This window comes from Podarcis bocagei, assembly GCF_964188305.1.
Source record: "Podarcis bocagei genome assembly, chromosome: 16".
Taxonomy (NCBI): Eukaryota; Metazoa; Chordata; class Lepidosauria; order Squamata; family Lacertidae; genus Podarcis; species Podarcis bocagei.
The window spans coordinates 18,141,703-18,158,250 of NC_138142.1; the positions used below are offsets into that span (position 1 = coordinate 18,141,703).

Here is a 16,548-nt window from a genome sequence, read left to right on the forward strand (position 1 = left end):
CCAGATTGGATTGCTTACGTAAAGAGATTCAAATGAATCTAACAACTAGCTTCCTGCTATATATTGGGGAATGTCACTCTGCTGCTGAAGCGTGAGTGAGGAAGGATCCTATTAAATCAATATATCTACAACATCAATGTATCTACAACATTAAATCAATGTATCTACATTAAATCAATGTATCTACAACATTCCCACAATGCCCAGCTTAGTGAGGGAGGCACAATGTTCATGAGTGTGATGTCAGGATGCCACATGTGTGATGTCCTCTGGCCCTGTTCCCCTACACAAATTTCACTGTGCACCACTGTTGAGCTCCTTGGAGAACAGGTGGGACATAATGCAATAGACAAATAAATGTGATGAAAGCCATGCAGTGATGATGTCAGACACACTTCTGTGGGGAGGGGTTCTTACCATTTAGGGGCTGCCACTGAGAAAGTTGGGCAGCCTAGTTGAAGGGACAAAGGAAGTGTAGGTTTTAATGAACTAGGGATTACTTGGAATAGGCAGGAGTAATCAGATGCACAAATATAGGGTGGGGGGACACTTGGCTTGACATCAGGGCCTGTGAAAAGGATCTAGGGGGTCTTAGCAGACCACAGGCTTAACATGAGTTAGCAGCAAAAACAAACAAACAAACAAACAAAAATGACTAATGCTATTCTAGGCTGCATCAACAGAGGTATCCTAGATCAAGGGAAGTCGAAGTCATAGAACCTCTTCTGCCTTGGTCAGACCCCACTTGGACAACTGTGTCCAAGCTTCTCCAGGTAGAAACTCCTGCCTCAAACCCTGGAGAGCTGCTGCCAGTCATTGTGGACAATACTCAGCTAAATTGTCCAACAGTCAGACGTGGTATATAGTAGCTCCTCATTTAAATCATCTATTTAGAACCATGAGTTCTAGAATCTTAGCTCCCAGATTCAACCCCTGGCATCTCTAAGTAGGGCTGGAAGAGTCCTGCCTGAAACACTGGCAAGCTGCTGCCAGTCAGTACAGACAGCACTGAGCTAGATGGACCACTGATTGAGCACATGGTAGCTTCTGCTGCTTCCTTCCAGCTAGTCTTGACCACCTCTCTAAGCTGCACCTTTTAAGAAACCTTAGAAAGGTATCACTACGCAGAGCAACTCTGTTTCAGGCACTTTGAAACAAGGGTGGAAAAAATAGCCCTGGGTTCCCCTTTCTCCGGAAGACACTTGCTGAGATTGGCAGTCTCCACTTTCAGGTTTTCCAGAAAAACAGAGCCCATTATTCATTGTCTGAAGCAGTTTCCTTCCTCAACAGCAGCTGCAGCTGCTGCTTCTCTGCCAGGAGTGGGAACAAGACCCAGTTTACTTAGCGAGAGCCAAAATCGCTCCTAGACATTTCAAAAGGAGACAGACAGCAACTTGGCTGCTGCAAGGCGATGCCTGATGAGAGCCTCATTCGGGCATGGATTGACCTATTCTCCCCCTCTCTTCCTTCTTTGCAATCAGCCAATGGGGCCACAAAAGCTACCTGAGTTATCTGCATATCTCCCAGAATGCATGTGGGAGGAATACTTGAACTTGGGTTGCATTGATTAAGAACTAGTTCCTTTTCTGAGGGTGGGAAAACTGGACATTTTGGCTGGGTTGGGAAATCCCTAAAAAAGATTGGACAAATATCCAGCCATATTTCCCCCTTTTAATAAATCCAGGTAGTCCCACACAGGATTGAATAGCTCAGTGATTGGAATGGCATCACAAATGATATCTATTTATTGCATTTATATCCCAATTTTCTCTCCAAGGAGTTCCAGGTGGTGTATGTGGGTCTCCTCCTCCTCATTTCAACCTCACAACAACCCTGTGAGGTAGGTTAGGCTGAGAGGCAGTGACTGGCCCACCCAGTAAACTTCACAGCTGACTGGGGATTTGAATGCTGGTCTCCCAGGTCCTAGACCGACACTCTAACAACTACACTATACTGCCTCATGTGCTGCTGGATAACTGCAGAAAGCTATTCTGAAGGCTGAGAGTCTATTATTTGAAGTTATACAGTGGCATGACCTCATCTGAAATAGCTTTAGAATATCTTCCAAATTCCTTATGTTCAGGGTCTCCGTGGTCTGGGATCTATTTGCATGTAGAAGGTCCCAGGTTCAATCCAGGGAGGGCTGACAGGGGAGGTCCCCTGCCTGAAACCTTGCAGAGCCACTGTCAGCCAGCATAGATCAGTTGTGTGGAACCTTTGGTTCTCCAGATGTTGGTGACCTAGAGCTTGCATCATCCCTGGTCATTGGCTACACTTGCTTGGGCTGATGGGAGTTGGAGTTCAGCAACATCTAGAGGGTAAACACACACACACACACACACACACACACACACACACACACACGTAGAGCCTACTGGGTCAGGGCAAAGGAGGCCCATCTAGTCCAGCATCCTGATCTCATGGTGGCCAACCAGATGCGTGTGGCAAACCCTCAAGTAGGAACCAAGCAGAACAGCACCCTCCCCTCCTGTGGCTTCCAGCAACTGGTATTCAGAAGCATCACTGCCTCTGACAGTGGAGGTGGCACACAGAGTTCATGACTAGTAGCAACTGATAGCCTTCTCCTCCATGAATTTGTCTAAAGCTTCCCCATACCTGGTTTAGACAATCCCCATCTAGATGGATCAATGGTAGCTTCATTTGTACCTTTGCAAGATACTTAAGAGTCTCCCCAGTTTGGACTTGCAAAAATCCGAAGGCTTCAGGCAGTGCACCCTGTCTTCGTAAGAAGGAAGATGAGTCCTGTTCTCACAGTGACCAACCTGATGACTGTGGGAAACCTGTAATCAGGACCCATGCAGAAGAACTCCCCACCTGTGGCTTCTTGCAACTGGTATTCATCAGATCACTGGTCCATCCAGTTCTATATTGTTTACTACTAGCAGTGGTTTTCTTGGATTTCAGATCAGGATCCTCTCTCAGCCCTACCTGGAAAAATTGGCAGATGGGGAAAATTTATAACTTATCTTCAAGACCATTGTAAACAGTTAAAATCGTTAGTAGGATTGGAATATCACCTGTAGTTTAAGGCTGAATTCTGGACACAATGGAGATGTAAAGGATTTGGATTACCATAAAAGATGTGGGAGGAAATGATTAACAATAGGACCTACAAAGGTGAGGATGGAAGTGCAGGAGATTCCTTGGAATCTTGTTTTTATGTTTGATATATCGCTGTAAAATTTTAATTTGAAAAACCAAATAAATATTTTTTTAAAAGGAAATACTGGCAGATGGTCTCCCATTACAATGTAACAAGAACCTGCTGGATCCAGCCAATGGTCCATCTAGTCCAGAATCCTGTTCTCACAGTGGCCAACCAGATGCCCCAATTGGAAACCAGCAAGCAGAACCTGAGCTCAACAGCACTCTTGCCCACCTGCAATTCCCATCCACTGGAATTCAGAAGCATTCCTGCCTCTGACAAACACGGAGGCAGAGCCTAGTCATCATGGCAAGCAGCCACCCTTGTTTCCGAGGCTTGCAAACACAGCTTCCTGCTGCCGTGGCTGGGCCAATTTCATTGCGAGCCAATGGCATATCCTTCCTTAGCCTGGTAGTTAGGATTGATGGCTTCCTCTTTGCTCTCCAAGCAAACAACTCCATGCTGGTACCCATTCCGGGGCTCAACGGACCCAACTGGGAGGTGATCCAGAGATGAGGAGGGCAAGGGGGCAGGTGTCCTCTCCTCCCCAACCTCTATCCATCCATCAAGAGCACCTCCAGGCAGCAGTGAAGCTGTACAGAAGCAGCAAATGGGTCCAGAAGGGGATGAGGGGAGAGGTGGTGGTGTCGCACTCAGCCGGAGTATCTTGTTGCTCCGTCCACAATGGCTGGCATGGACACCTTGCCAGCCCGGGGCCTGTGCCAGGCTGGCACGCTTGGCTGCACCCCGCTTTCGGGACGGCGTTGGGAGCTTCCATGCAAAAGCAACATTTGGCCGAATGTCCCACTAATTGCATTCCTTTGGCACCCCTCTTCGCTCTTCCCTTGCCGCGGAGAGCCAAGTTGAATGCTAATGCGCGGGAGCATCGCTCGGGCAGCGTGACTCCCCCCACCACACCTGCCGGCTTCCAAACGCCTGTGCCCAGAGTATTAATTAAGCAATTAAGGCCAGAGAGGTGCCCATTAGATTGTGAGCCCTGGTTAAATGCTTCCTTTCAAGGTCACAGAACTCTAGTGTGGTGCCAGCCATTAGAGGCTGCCCAGTTTCACTCCAGGGGTCACATACCGAGAATGAGGATGCTGTTATCTTTAGTACTGGCATCCATCCCTTTTGGACTTTTCGCTAATGTGGAGGATGGGCCGGGACGTTTTCCATTTCCTTCTTCCTTTCTCTCTCTCTACTGCCCCTCCCGTACTTTCTCCCCACTGCCACAAGGGCTTTCTCTCTGTACTCAGAAGAAAGGGCCTTTTGAGCAAAATAATAAAAAGCTCAAAGGAGAATAGTATCGATGAAGCCTTCCCAGGATCTCTTTTGTCACTGCCCTTTCAGGGGAAAAACACCCTCCTTCCTTCTTCCCCCTCCCCTCCATACTGTGACTCAGCTTAGATGCTGATCAAAGCCCAGGTGAAAAAGCAGCCATCCTCCTCCTTGGTACCCCCAAATCACCGCATATCCGGTTCCTGATTGAGCTTCAGCATTGCTGTTTCATAGGATCCGTTTTTTGTGGTTTCTTTCTTAAATTTGTTTTCATTACCTTTTTAACTTTACAAACTGTGGCCAACTATATATGCATACCTATACATGCCACTAGGCTGCTCTAAGCCCTCACAGGTAGTGTACAAAATGGATGGACTTTTGGTAGAGAAAATCCCAGCTTCAATCCTAGGTGGGTCTGGGAATGTCTCCTTTCTGCGAAACCCTGGAGAGATGCTGCCAGTCATTTTTCCTCTAGAGACTTCTCGCGCTCTCTGTTTCTGTTCAAAAGGATTCTCTCCGGAGACTGCCAGTCAAAATAATGGACCATAACATCTGCCGTGCACAACATTCCTAGCATCTCCAGGTGTGTTGGGGGAGGGAGAGTCTCCTGCCTGAAACACCAGAAAGTGCTGCCAGTCAGTGTAGGCCACACTGAGCTCAATGGACCAGTGGGCTGACTTGGCATAAGGTGGCTGCTTATATTAAGAAGGGAGTCTGCCCCGGTTCAATCTCCAGCATACCTAGGTCAGGCTAAGAGAGAAGCAGGCAACTTAAGGTTGCTGGGAGGCTGCACTCCCTGTATCCTAAGAAGATCATCATGTCAAGGGGGAGAGCAACTTAACCCCCTCAGTTGGCCTTTACGCTTTTGTATCATGTCTATTAGATTGTGAGCTGAGGACTGCCTTAAAAGGTAAAAGTACCCCTGACCATTAGGTCCAGTCACGGATGACTCTGGGGTTGCGCGTTCATCTCGCTTTACAGGCCGAGGGAGCCAACGTTTGTCCGCAAATAGTTTTTCTGGGTCATGTGACCAGCATGACTAAGCTGCTTCTGGCGAACCAGAGCAGCACACGGAAATGCCATTTACCTTCCCGCCGGAGTGCTACCTATTTATCTACTTGCACTTGATGTGCTTTCGAACTGCTAGGTGGGCAGGAGCTGGGACCAAACAACGAGAGCTCACCCCGTCGCGAGGATTCGAACCACCAACCTTCTGATCGGCAAGCCCTAGGCTCTGTGGTTTAGACCACAGCGCCGCCTGCGTCCCATGAGGACTGCCTTAGCTTACTATATAATATTAATTGTAAGGGGAGGGGAGTCTTCACACTTCACTTTGTAAGATTGGCAAGCAACATGAGCAGAGGCAGGAGTAGTAGCTAACCTTGTACTTTCCAGATATTTTGGACTACAACTCCCATCAGCTATGATCATGGACCATGCTGGCTGGGGCCGATGGGAGTTGCAATCCAAAACACCTGGCATTTATCCTCAGACTACTCCTGCTTTATAACAGGGACAGCAGTTAGATTGTAGGTGCTCTACAAGTAATGATGACAATTCATTTGACACTCCTCCCTAATGAGGTAGTTGAGACTTTATTTTCAGCATAGGCAGGGCTGGGGAGGAGATGCCTGCAGCTAAGCATTTGCATGCCCAGGCGTTGCATCCTGCTGCCCTGCCTTTATGGGGAAGAAACAGACAGGACAAAATACTTTGGATCAAATAAGGCCACAACTTTATTTATTACAGATGTTAGAGGTTTGGCATGAGCATTGGGTATAACCATCGATATTCACCCTGACGGCTGGAAGCACTTCTTTTCTGGTCAACCCTGAAGTGAGGAGGTCCTATGACTTAACGGCTCTGCAGGATTGGCACCTTGAGAAGTGCTATGGCCTTAGCCCCTGCCTGGGCATCCAGACAGAAACATCTCCTCCTGGATCCCTTAACGGGATACCCGTTACCTTTTGAGGGGCAGGCAGAGGCTACAACCTGCCCTCCAAGGAAAACTAAGGCTTACCCACTGCCTAAACCGCCAAAAGCTGTGATGATTGCTATGAGGACAGCGAAGAGGACTGTTTGGCTCCCTGACAACCAGAAACTCTTGCAAGCAGCCATCCACTGTTGGGTTGCACCGGGGCCGGGCTGTCAGGAGTTCAGCCAACTGGCATGTTCCCTCCCTTCTGGTCGATCGTTTGGGAGCTTCATAAGCTTTCTTCAGCCCGAACATCACAGCTACCGATGCCAACCGACACTGGCACACTTAGGGATCTGCAGAGTTTGCGCAGTTGTGTAACAGACCTCAGCAACTCAGCATTTTGGCTAATCTACTTTATTTATATATAAACACACACGGAGCACTGCAACATGGCTCCCTTTCTCTCTAGCATCAGACAGCAAAGAGAAAAAGAACAAAAGACAATAGTCCCACTTCACGGAACACAGTAACACAAACACCCTGTCTCTGTCACTTCCCACTCTGTGGAGTCAAAACATACGCCGTCATGTGATAGACAAAAATCCCATGACTGCAATCATGGATCAGGAATTCTAATACGGGCAAGGGGACACTGGTCTGCAGAACACCACACCTAAGTGGACATACAGCAAGAGTACGGGATCTCAGACCTGGAGTCAAATGTGGCCCTCCAGGATTCTCTATCTGGACTGCAGAAATTTTGCAAGGCCAGACCCTCTCTCCCTGGCTCACACCTGTCGCTGGTCCTGATTCACACCTTCCTTGAATGTTTTTTGCCTGGGTGGAATGCACCCTTAAACTCTGTTCCTGCCTCTTGCTTGTCTGGATGAAGGACAGAGACAGATGTGTATGAGAGTGTGTGTAGAAACTGGCTTATTATAGAAAGGTACAATTCACATTACTTGCTCTGGCCACTTTGCCACTGGCCCTGCCCACCACTGCAGCTATGTGCCCCCAACCCAAGGGGATATAGCCCTCAGGCAGAAAAGGGTTCTCTACCCTGATACACAGGATGTAGCATATGTAAGGCAAAGGTAAAGGACCCCTGGATGGTTAAGTCCTGTCAAAGGCTACTATGGGGTGTGGCGCTCATCTTGCTTTCAGACCGAGGGAGCCAGTGTTTGTTCACAGACAGCTTTCCAGGTCATGTAGCCTGCATGACTAACCCACTTCTGGTGAAACGGAACACCATGACAGAAACCAGAGTGCACGGAAACGCCATTTACCTTCCCGCTGCAGTGGTACCTATTTATCTACTTGCGCTGGTATGCTTTTGAACTGCTCAGTTGGCAGAAGCTGGGACAGAGCAATGGGAGCTCACCCTGTTGTGGGGATTTGAACCGCCAACCTTCCAATCAGCAAGCCCAAGAGGCTCAGTGGTTTAGACCACACTGCCACCTGCTCCCTTTTGCAGATGATATGTCTCCATGAGTCACTGGAGTCAGCTCCCAAACAAATCTAGGGCTCGTGGATCAAAGGATGGGGTTTTGAGGCAGCCTCGAATACCCTCACCTGTCTTTTAATACATTGAGTCTTGGTTTGGGTGTGAGAAATCTCACCCTCTGGTGTGGGGTAGTGGTGGGGAGAGGGTGTTGGAGCTTGGATTTTGACAAGATTTATTTCGGGAGTGCTTTGCAGCTTCAGTCATTTCCAGATTTAGAAGCTGAGGCAAGGACAAAGAAGGAGTTCAGCTCTACTTGAGAAATGGAGGTGTGTGGGGGGAGGACTTGAAAACCTGGTAGGGATCAAGTCCCTTTCCCCCTCCTCCAGTGCAGGCTCATTAACAGGAAAAACAAGGTGCCAGCTGGTTTCATGGATAGAAAGCAAAGAAAAGAGGAAACCATCAGGCAGGCTCCTTGGAAATGGGCAGGGAGCCCATCCAGGTGTTTGCATATCTGGAAGGAGAGGCATCCACCACCATTCCTGCCCCCCCCATCTATGTCAGTCATCTCAAAGAAATTAGGCACTCCTAGATTTCACAATCTGGAGCATTGGGATTCCTGGATGCTTTGAAATAAGAACATCTGGAAAGAACAAGGAACAGTGTGAGAGATTTTTGCCATGGGGCAGAGGAAGGAATGAAAAGAGGCAAGTCTGAAACCCCTTTCATCACCTGGCATTTTTGCACCATTGTGGCCCCACGCAACAGTGGGTGCGTGATTTTTTTGGTGCAGGCTGTAGCCATGGACATGCTATGTGATCTGATGGTGAATTTGGGGTGACCCAATGTAAAAACCCTGAGGATCCAGGGGCTTTTACCTCCCCCCTCCCAGGCAGCCTCTGCTAGCGTCCCTTATCTCTCTTTTGATCCCACCGATCAGCTGTTTCCTTTCAACACTCCCTTCCCTCTTGTTTGCCTTAGTGTCTTTTCCTTAGCTGGAGCAGTTTTTTGCTCCTCCTTTTCTTCTAATTTCTCTCTTTATTGCTTTAGTCTTCCTGTTTCCCCGCTTTGTAAGTTTGCTGTCTTTAACTCCCCACTCCCAGGCAGCCTCCTTTATCTCTAGCATCCCTTATCTCTCTCCCCGATCAGCAAACAACCTCTTTTTTATTTTTTTAAAAAAGCGTGATCAGCTTTTTGCCCCGGGCAATTCGGCTCCAGGGACCACACATTTGCTCCATAAGACACACAGACATTTCCCCTTACTTTTTAGGAAGAAAAAAGTGTGTCTCTTATGGGGCAAAAAATACAGTAGGTTCAGAATATGAGAAGAGCCCAGTGGTAGCATCATAGCCAGACACTGGGAAGACCTGTCAGGCGTGAACATGGACCACTGGTACCAAATTGTATGGGAAATGTCCTGACTAGAAAAGCTAAGCAATAAACAGAAACTAAGATAGGGACAAATAAAAGAGGATGCCTTCACCCCAGTGTGGCTCCTCTTTATTATACATACAGCCCCACAAGACAACAACGAGAACCCACCGATGGCATACGAATAAATATGGCTATATTGACCTGACAACCCCTCACACACATAAACAAAGCTCAGTGCAGTCAGCTGAAGGCAGCCACCCATGCCCTGGACCCCCTCAACCTCTCTCACTGCCAATGAAAGCTAATAAATGAGTAGAAAGAGAACTGACCCACATGACGCTGACACAAAAACCTCGCACATACACTATGAATGAATGAAAAGAATGAAAGTTTACTACCCCCCCACTCTCTTCTCCCCCAACCCTATGCTGTATACAACCTTAAAGTCTTACATTGAATAGAACTGATCTGTAGAAAGGACTTTATGATCTGAAAATAGAGACGATGCGTGTATTTTTGTAACCCAAGAAAACCTTCAATAAAAAACAATTTTAAAAAGAAGAAGAGGTCAGTGGTTGGATCAAGCCAAAAGCTGATCTGATCCAGACTCCTTTTCTTCCGGTGGCCATTCAGATGCCACAACAGGAGGCCCACAAACAGGGCTTGAGTTTAGCAGCAGCATTCTCCCTGCTTCTGATTCCCAGCAACAGGAATTCAGAGGCACACCACCTCGGACTACAGGTGTGAACATAATAACACAATGTCAGGGACTGGACTTAGGACGAATGGTGTGGACCACCCCCCTTTTCCTGAACCCTCTCGAGAAGAGGAGGACAGTATAGATTTACAAAAGTGGTTTGCAGAAGGTCATAGTTCAGAAGCTGCAGAGGGCAGAAGCTGGGAAATATTGGGAGAGGAACAGCAGGAAGAAGAAACACAGGAGGAGAGACAGCTGACAGACTCAGCATCTTTAGAAAGCATTCCTGACCCACCCCCCTTTCCCAGGACCCGGCATGCATTGAGAGTAGTAGAACAGAAACTCAGAGGCAGAAAACACAGATCAGCTGATGCAGGGGTGACGTATAATAGGAGAGATGGAGGGGGTGGGACTTTACACAGAGCAACACCATTTATCTAAGAGAGACGGCATTTCTATGTTCTCTCTCTGTGTGAATACTGAATAAAAGACTCGGTAAGAGCTCTTCTTGTTTGTCTGCTCCTTGGCTGCCACTGTGGGAGGGATTGGGTTCCCCGAAGCCTGACACACAATAGGAGAACAGCAGCACCTAAGAACACAATAGGAGTCTGCTAAATCAGGCCAAAGGGAGACCCTCTAGTCCAGCACCCTGTTCTCACCGTGGCCAATCAGATGCCCACTACCTGTGGGAAACATGCAAGCAGGATTTGAACACAAGAGCCCTCTCCCCTCCTGTGGTTTTCAGCAGCTGGTACCCCAGGGCAATGTTGCCTCCAACTGCGGAGGCAGAGAGTAACCACCATGCCTATGAGCCATCTATAGTCCTTCATGCATTTGTCAGATCCTCTTTTAAAGCCATCTAGATTGGTGGCTTTCAGAGGGGCAAAAACATTTAAGGCAAAAAAATGGGGGGAGTAAGGTGCAACATATCCTCCAACCTCTCTCCAGTGAAAACAGGGACATCCTAAGGAAAAGCAGGACACTCCAGGATCATGTCAGAAACTGGGATGGCTTCTGTAAATCCAGGACTGTCCCTGGAAAATAGGTACACTTGGAGGGTCTGGGAATGGAAGGCCGGTGGGGGGCATGGCCTGGGGGAAATCACAAGGGCCAGATTGAGAGGCCTGGGGGCTGCATTTGGCCCCTGGGCTGGAGGTTCCTCACCATCGCATGAAGAGAACATGGCTAGCTTGATTATGCCTCTCCATTTGTAGAAGGCTTGATTTAACAACGGCACTTCTGAGCATTTTTCTAAAAGCCTTATTTGTGTTCAGGCTCCCTGTGGCCGCTGCCACATTTAAACTGAATTGGCTGCTGATCAGGCCCGGTCTGCCACCAGGCCAGGAACCCCTTGGCTGATGTTGGGATTGGCTGGCGATCCACTTTAAACGGGACGCCAGTCTCAATCAGCTTTGCACAGCTACATTTTCTCTCGCTTTTAAACTGCTTAAAGGCCCGCTTTTAAACTGGGCCTTGTTATGGCCCCCGTGGCCCAAATGGGATTTGCAACCTCGAGCGCTGCGCTTTGTTGATAATAAGCAAACACTCTTTCCGAGGGTAAACTCAGCTCTTAAGCTACTCATGCGATCTCTGGATAGGAAGTGGAATGGAGGAGCCTGTGTCAGGCCTAGTCAGTTCGGTAATAGAGAATCCGAATGGACGTCCAGGGAGTGATGCGGATGCTAAGTGGGCCTCATTTAGTCTCCAAGAGGTCACCATTGCTTGCCCTTCATTACACAGCACTTGTTAACAGACAGGGATTCCAGTCTTTTATGAATGAGGGGGAGATAGCGATCCTATTTATGCCTCCCTTGGCACCAGGGCTGACTTGATGAAGGTTCCTCCTTAAGGAGAGGAATAAAATGATGGGGAGGCGGATTTGACGGAAATTCCCAGATACAGTGGTACCTTGGGTTAAGCACTTAATTCATTCCGGAGGTCTGTTCTTAACCTGAAACTGTTCTTAACCTGAAGCACCACTTTAGCTAATGGGGCCTCCTGCTGCCACTGCGCCACCGCTGCATGATTTCTGTTCTCATCCTGAAGCAAAGTTCTTAACCTGAGGTAATATTTCTGGGTTAGCGGAGTCTGTAACCTGAAGCGTATGTAACCCAAGGTACCACTGTAGTTGCATCTGACCCCCTTCCAGAGCTTCAGAGGGGATCCTTGGCTACTTGCTTCTGATGTAGCTACCCTACCCGATGCCTGTGGATTGATAAATGTTTGTGTCCCTCTCTAGTGACACTCGAGCTCGTGGTCATCCAATGGCACTGAATGCAGGAAGATTAGGGCAAGATAAAAGGAAGTACGCAACAGTGGTACCTCAGGTTAAGAACTTAATTTGTTCCAGAGGTCCGTTCTTAACCTGAAACTGTTCTTAACCTGAGTTACCACTTTAGCTAATGGGGCCTCCCACTGCCGCCGCACGATTTCTGTTCTTATCCTGAAGCAAAGTTCTTAACCCGAGGTACTATTTCTGGGTTAGTGGAGTCTGTAACCTGAAGCGTCTGTAACCTGAAGCGCCTGTAACATGAGGTACCATTGTAGTCCATGGTAGGCAACTTCCTCCCACAGGAGGCAGAGATAGCCACCCACGCAGATGGCTTTCAAATAAGGAATAGACAAATTCATGGAGGAGAGGGCTATTGATGGCTACTAGCCAGAGTGGCTATGCTTTGGCCTCCACGGTCGAAAACAGCAATGCTTCTAAATACCAGTTGCTGGAAACTGCAGGAGGGGAGAGGGGTCTTCGGCTTGGTTCCTGCTTGAAGGTCTGAGTGATCTGGGTGGTCACTGTGACAGCAGGAAGCTGGGTTAGATGGGCCAGAGGGAGCAGGCTCTTCTCTCTTTTGCTCTTATGGTACCTGCCTTTTATCTTTTTAAAGTAAATCATTTGTTTTCAAACTTTTTATTGATTTTGTTCCATACTGCTTTGAGCTGCTTCAGGGACCCCACAAAAACCTCCCCCATGCAGCATAAATATAGACACCAAAAAAAGGACAGAGTTAAAAAAATATTTCACAAAGTGCCCAGCACTTTCCTTAGGAGCAGCTGGAAGCTAGAAGGGATCACTAGGTAATTCCAAGTCAGGTATCACCACACTATAGCTTGAACCTGTGGTTGTCCAGATGTTGGTGGACTCCAGCCTAGTCAGTGCAGCCAATGATCAGAGGAGTTGTAGTACAGTAACATCTGGAGGACCAGGAAATCAGATCAGCACCTTGGAGAGCTCCCCATTCAATCAGGCCTGGCTGGTTCCTTCTTAACACAGGGAAGATGCTGCTGTAGTAGAGAGCTGGAGATGTCTGATCAGGTAAGACCTGTTGTGCTGTAGGCTCTGCCCTCTGGAAAGAGCTGTCTGTGGTGCTTAAATAAGCCTTGAATTTATAACCTCTGCTGCTTTGGGCTCATTATCCAAGGAGGGTCGAGTGGAGTATGGTATGCCTTCCCTTCTGAGCAACATTCCAGGGGCCACATTCCATAATTGGAAAAGAGTGGGTAGAGTGGTGTTTCCCAAAGTGAGCAATACCACCCCCTGGGAGGCGCTGCAACGATCCAGGAGGGCAGTGGTAGCCTCAGGTGCAATTGAGGGGCATTGAATAAAAATAAGGGGGCAGTGGAAGCATAAAGAAAGAAGAGGAGAAAAATTCGAAAAACCATTCATACATGTTTCATCTGTTGTGTAATGACGCTTACCAGCAGGTTGGGTGCCGTTGCGGGACAGCGACAATGTCTTCCTGGGATCTGGCAGTCATGCTGGAGGCGAGGTTGTTTTCCTGTGCTTGGGCAAACCCTGTGTGTAATGTGAATGTGACTGTGGTTTACTTCAATAAATAATTTTACAATTTCAAGCTCCAAGGTGTCATATTTACAACCACATTTTCTTTACCATGTTGCAGGATGTAGGTAGAAATATAGGTACATAAAAGAATGCAAATTTGTCACTGCGTCTTTTGGTTTGTTCACTTAAAGAAAGTAGATTCCTGGGGGTGGGGGTGGTGCTTAGTGGTGTCCCCCCCGAAAAGGGGGAGTACATCAAATAAGTTTGGTGTCAGGTGGCAGAGGAACCAACCCCCACGGCAGGTTGCCAAGAACAGATATGACAAGGAAAAGTCCTTACCATATGCTTTTTATTCAATATTCACAGAGAGAGGCTTGAGAATGCAGCTTCTTGGAATAATGGCTTTGTCCTGAGTGACTCTCCGCTCCCTTTTCTCTCATTTCCTCATTCGTCACCTTGTCCCCTACGGGTGGCACTGAGGGCCCTTTGCTTCTGAGCCCTTTGCTCTACTACTTTCAAGGCTCGCCGAGTTCTGGGAGAAGGGGGGTCTGGAATGCTTTCTAAAGACACTGTGTCCGTCAGCTGACACCCCTCTGGTGCTTCTTCTTCCTCCTCCTCTCCCATTATTTCCCAGCTTTTCCCCTCAACTGCCTCTGAGCTGTGACCTCCCTCAACCCCGTTGTAATTCTGAACTGTCTCCTTCTTTTCTGGAAGGGTCAGGCTGGGGAGGCGGTCTCCACCATTCCTCCTCTGCCCAGTCCCTGACATTTGGAAACCTCTGGGGTAGAGTATTGGATGTAGATTTTACTTTTGTACAATTTTACACTCACAAACCCCTCTCCCCTCTCTCTCCTCCAACCAGGCAAGCACTTTCTAGCCAGCACTAAACACTCAAGGAGAGGGTAAAGGGGAGGGATGGTTGGCTGATGAGAAGGGATAGCCTGGGAAGCTTCTCAAGGGCCCTCAGGCCTCTGAATCTTCACCCCTGTTTTAGCATCAATAATGGGAGATGGCTCCATTTTACGTCTCTGAAAATCCACTGCAATGATTGCTCTGTGCGTTTATTCCCCGAAAACCTATGTAGGTTCTGGAACCCCTTAAGCACAGTTGGCCTCCTTCTCAGCAGATAACTTTCAGGTTATCACAGAATCGCCTCTCCCTCATTCCTTCCCCACCCAGAGCAGATTTTTCTTCCTCGCTGCTGACTTTTGTGTCTTGGGGACTTATTTATTCCCGGGCACAGCTCCTGGCTGATCTCATCCCATAAACACAAAACTCTATTAAAGCAAAGCCCCACACTTTTATTCTTTGCTGCTAGCAAAGACCAGATGAGGATTTGGGAGATTCTCACCTTGCCAAATGAGGTGCGCAGGAGCCCGGCTTCGAAGGAACTCTGGAGCAAAAGAGATATTTTCCTTTCTTCCTCTTTATTGCCGTGTCCTTCCGAGAATTGCCTTGGCACCGGTGGTGGCCTGCAAATGCAGTCTGTGTCCTGAGTCTTATGCTCCCAACAGGGGGAAGCCAAGAGTCAAGGAGGGGATGAATAGAAAAGGCCTAGCAGGAATCTGGCTCCATTCCCCCCCCCCCGATGGACAGATTCTCATCTCTTTAGGAAGGAGCCCCCAACAAACTGGTGGGGAGATTCAGTTTAAGCTAAGGGAAAGGAAAGCAGAGTGTTTCAGAAATGAGTGTGCAGATTCAGGAAATGTAGTGCTCCTGGGAGCCGTGGTGGAAGAGCAAGGGGAAAAAAGAGAGAGAAGTGCTAGGAAATGAGGAAATAAATGACACAGTCCTTGCAGAAAGGCTGACTCAGAGAGGAGCTAGCAGGGGATCTAGCAGCAGGGAAATCTATATTAATGCTGAGGTTGGAGGGAGAGGCAAAGAGACCAAAAAAAGAAAGAAAAAAAAGATGAAAGGGGAATGGATTCATTTGTGAGCCACTTGTTAACAGCTTCAGCTGATGCCCCTGGGAAATATGAAACGAATACAATAAGCCAGGAGACGGTTCTGCTTTCTCTCCATCTTATATTTTGAGCTCATTTTTCCCCCTGCAGGGTCATCAAGCGAAGGTCAGCTGGCTTTGATTCTAAGTCCGCATTGTCTCGCTGGGCTTTTTCTTTTTTTCCCTTCCAGGTCCAAAATGTGAAAATCAAATCAAATAAAGTTCATTATTTCATCGGTTTGTCGGCCTCCCTTTCAAGTTCTCTGAGCTAAGCCACAAAAGGCTTCTTTCCCTCCCTCCCTCTCTCCCTCTCTCCTGCTCCTGGTTAGGTTCCCCTAAACTGTGCAAATTGCCTGCGATGTAAAATTTTAAATGCAGCACTTTGGTTTTAAGCCTGGCTCCTGGTTCTGTCTGTCTGTCTGCCATTTCAAGGTTTGTTTATAGATCAGTTTCTAGATCATACAATATACAGTGGTACCTCGGGTTAAGAACTTAATTCGTTCTGGAGGTCCGTTCTTAATCTGAAACTGTTCTTAACCTGAGGTACCACTTTAGCTTATGGGGCCTCCTGCTGCCACCGCACAATTTCTCTTCTCATCCCGAATAAAAGTTCTTAACCTGAGGTACTATTTCTGAGTTAGTGGAGTCTGTAACCTGAAGCGTCTGTAACCAGAGGTACCACTGCAGTAACCACTTAATTGTTTTTTTTTAAAAAAAACCAAAACCCTCAAAGCATATTGCAAAAAGAACAGGACAATAAGATTATCTGTGAACACTGTTAAAAACAGCTAATAATCATAACAATAATTTAAATCAGTAATAAACTAAAAACAGATTAAAACACATGTCAGAATTCTACATATCAGGGTAGGCTTGTCTAAGCAAACATGTTTTTAGCAGGTGCCAAAAAGAGCACAATGAAGATGCCTGCCCAGATATCAATAGGTAGGG

General features: G+C 47.7%; 1 long non-coding RNA gene across 2 annotated transcripts in view; it reads right to left on the minus strand.

The window, feature by feature from the left end:
* LOC308576076 overlaps window positions 1-15,810 on the minus strand; it is a 90,140-nt gene extending 74,330 nt beyond the window's left edge. The window contains exons 1-3 of one of the 2 annotated variants that reach the window (XR_014003061.1): window positions 15,007-15,810; window positions 13,571-13,667; window positions 4,932-5,055 (exon numbers count right to left, since the gene is read on the minus strand). This is a non-coding gene — a long non-coding RNA (uncharacterized lncRNA). Of the gene's footprint in view, window positions 1-4,931; window positions 5,056-13,570; window positions 13,668-15,006 lie in introns of those variants that run through there. The other variant, XR_014003060.1, reaches the window with a different exon arrangement.
* Window positions 15,811-16,548: the final 738 nt, after the last annotated feature.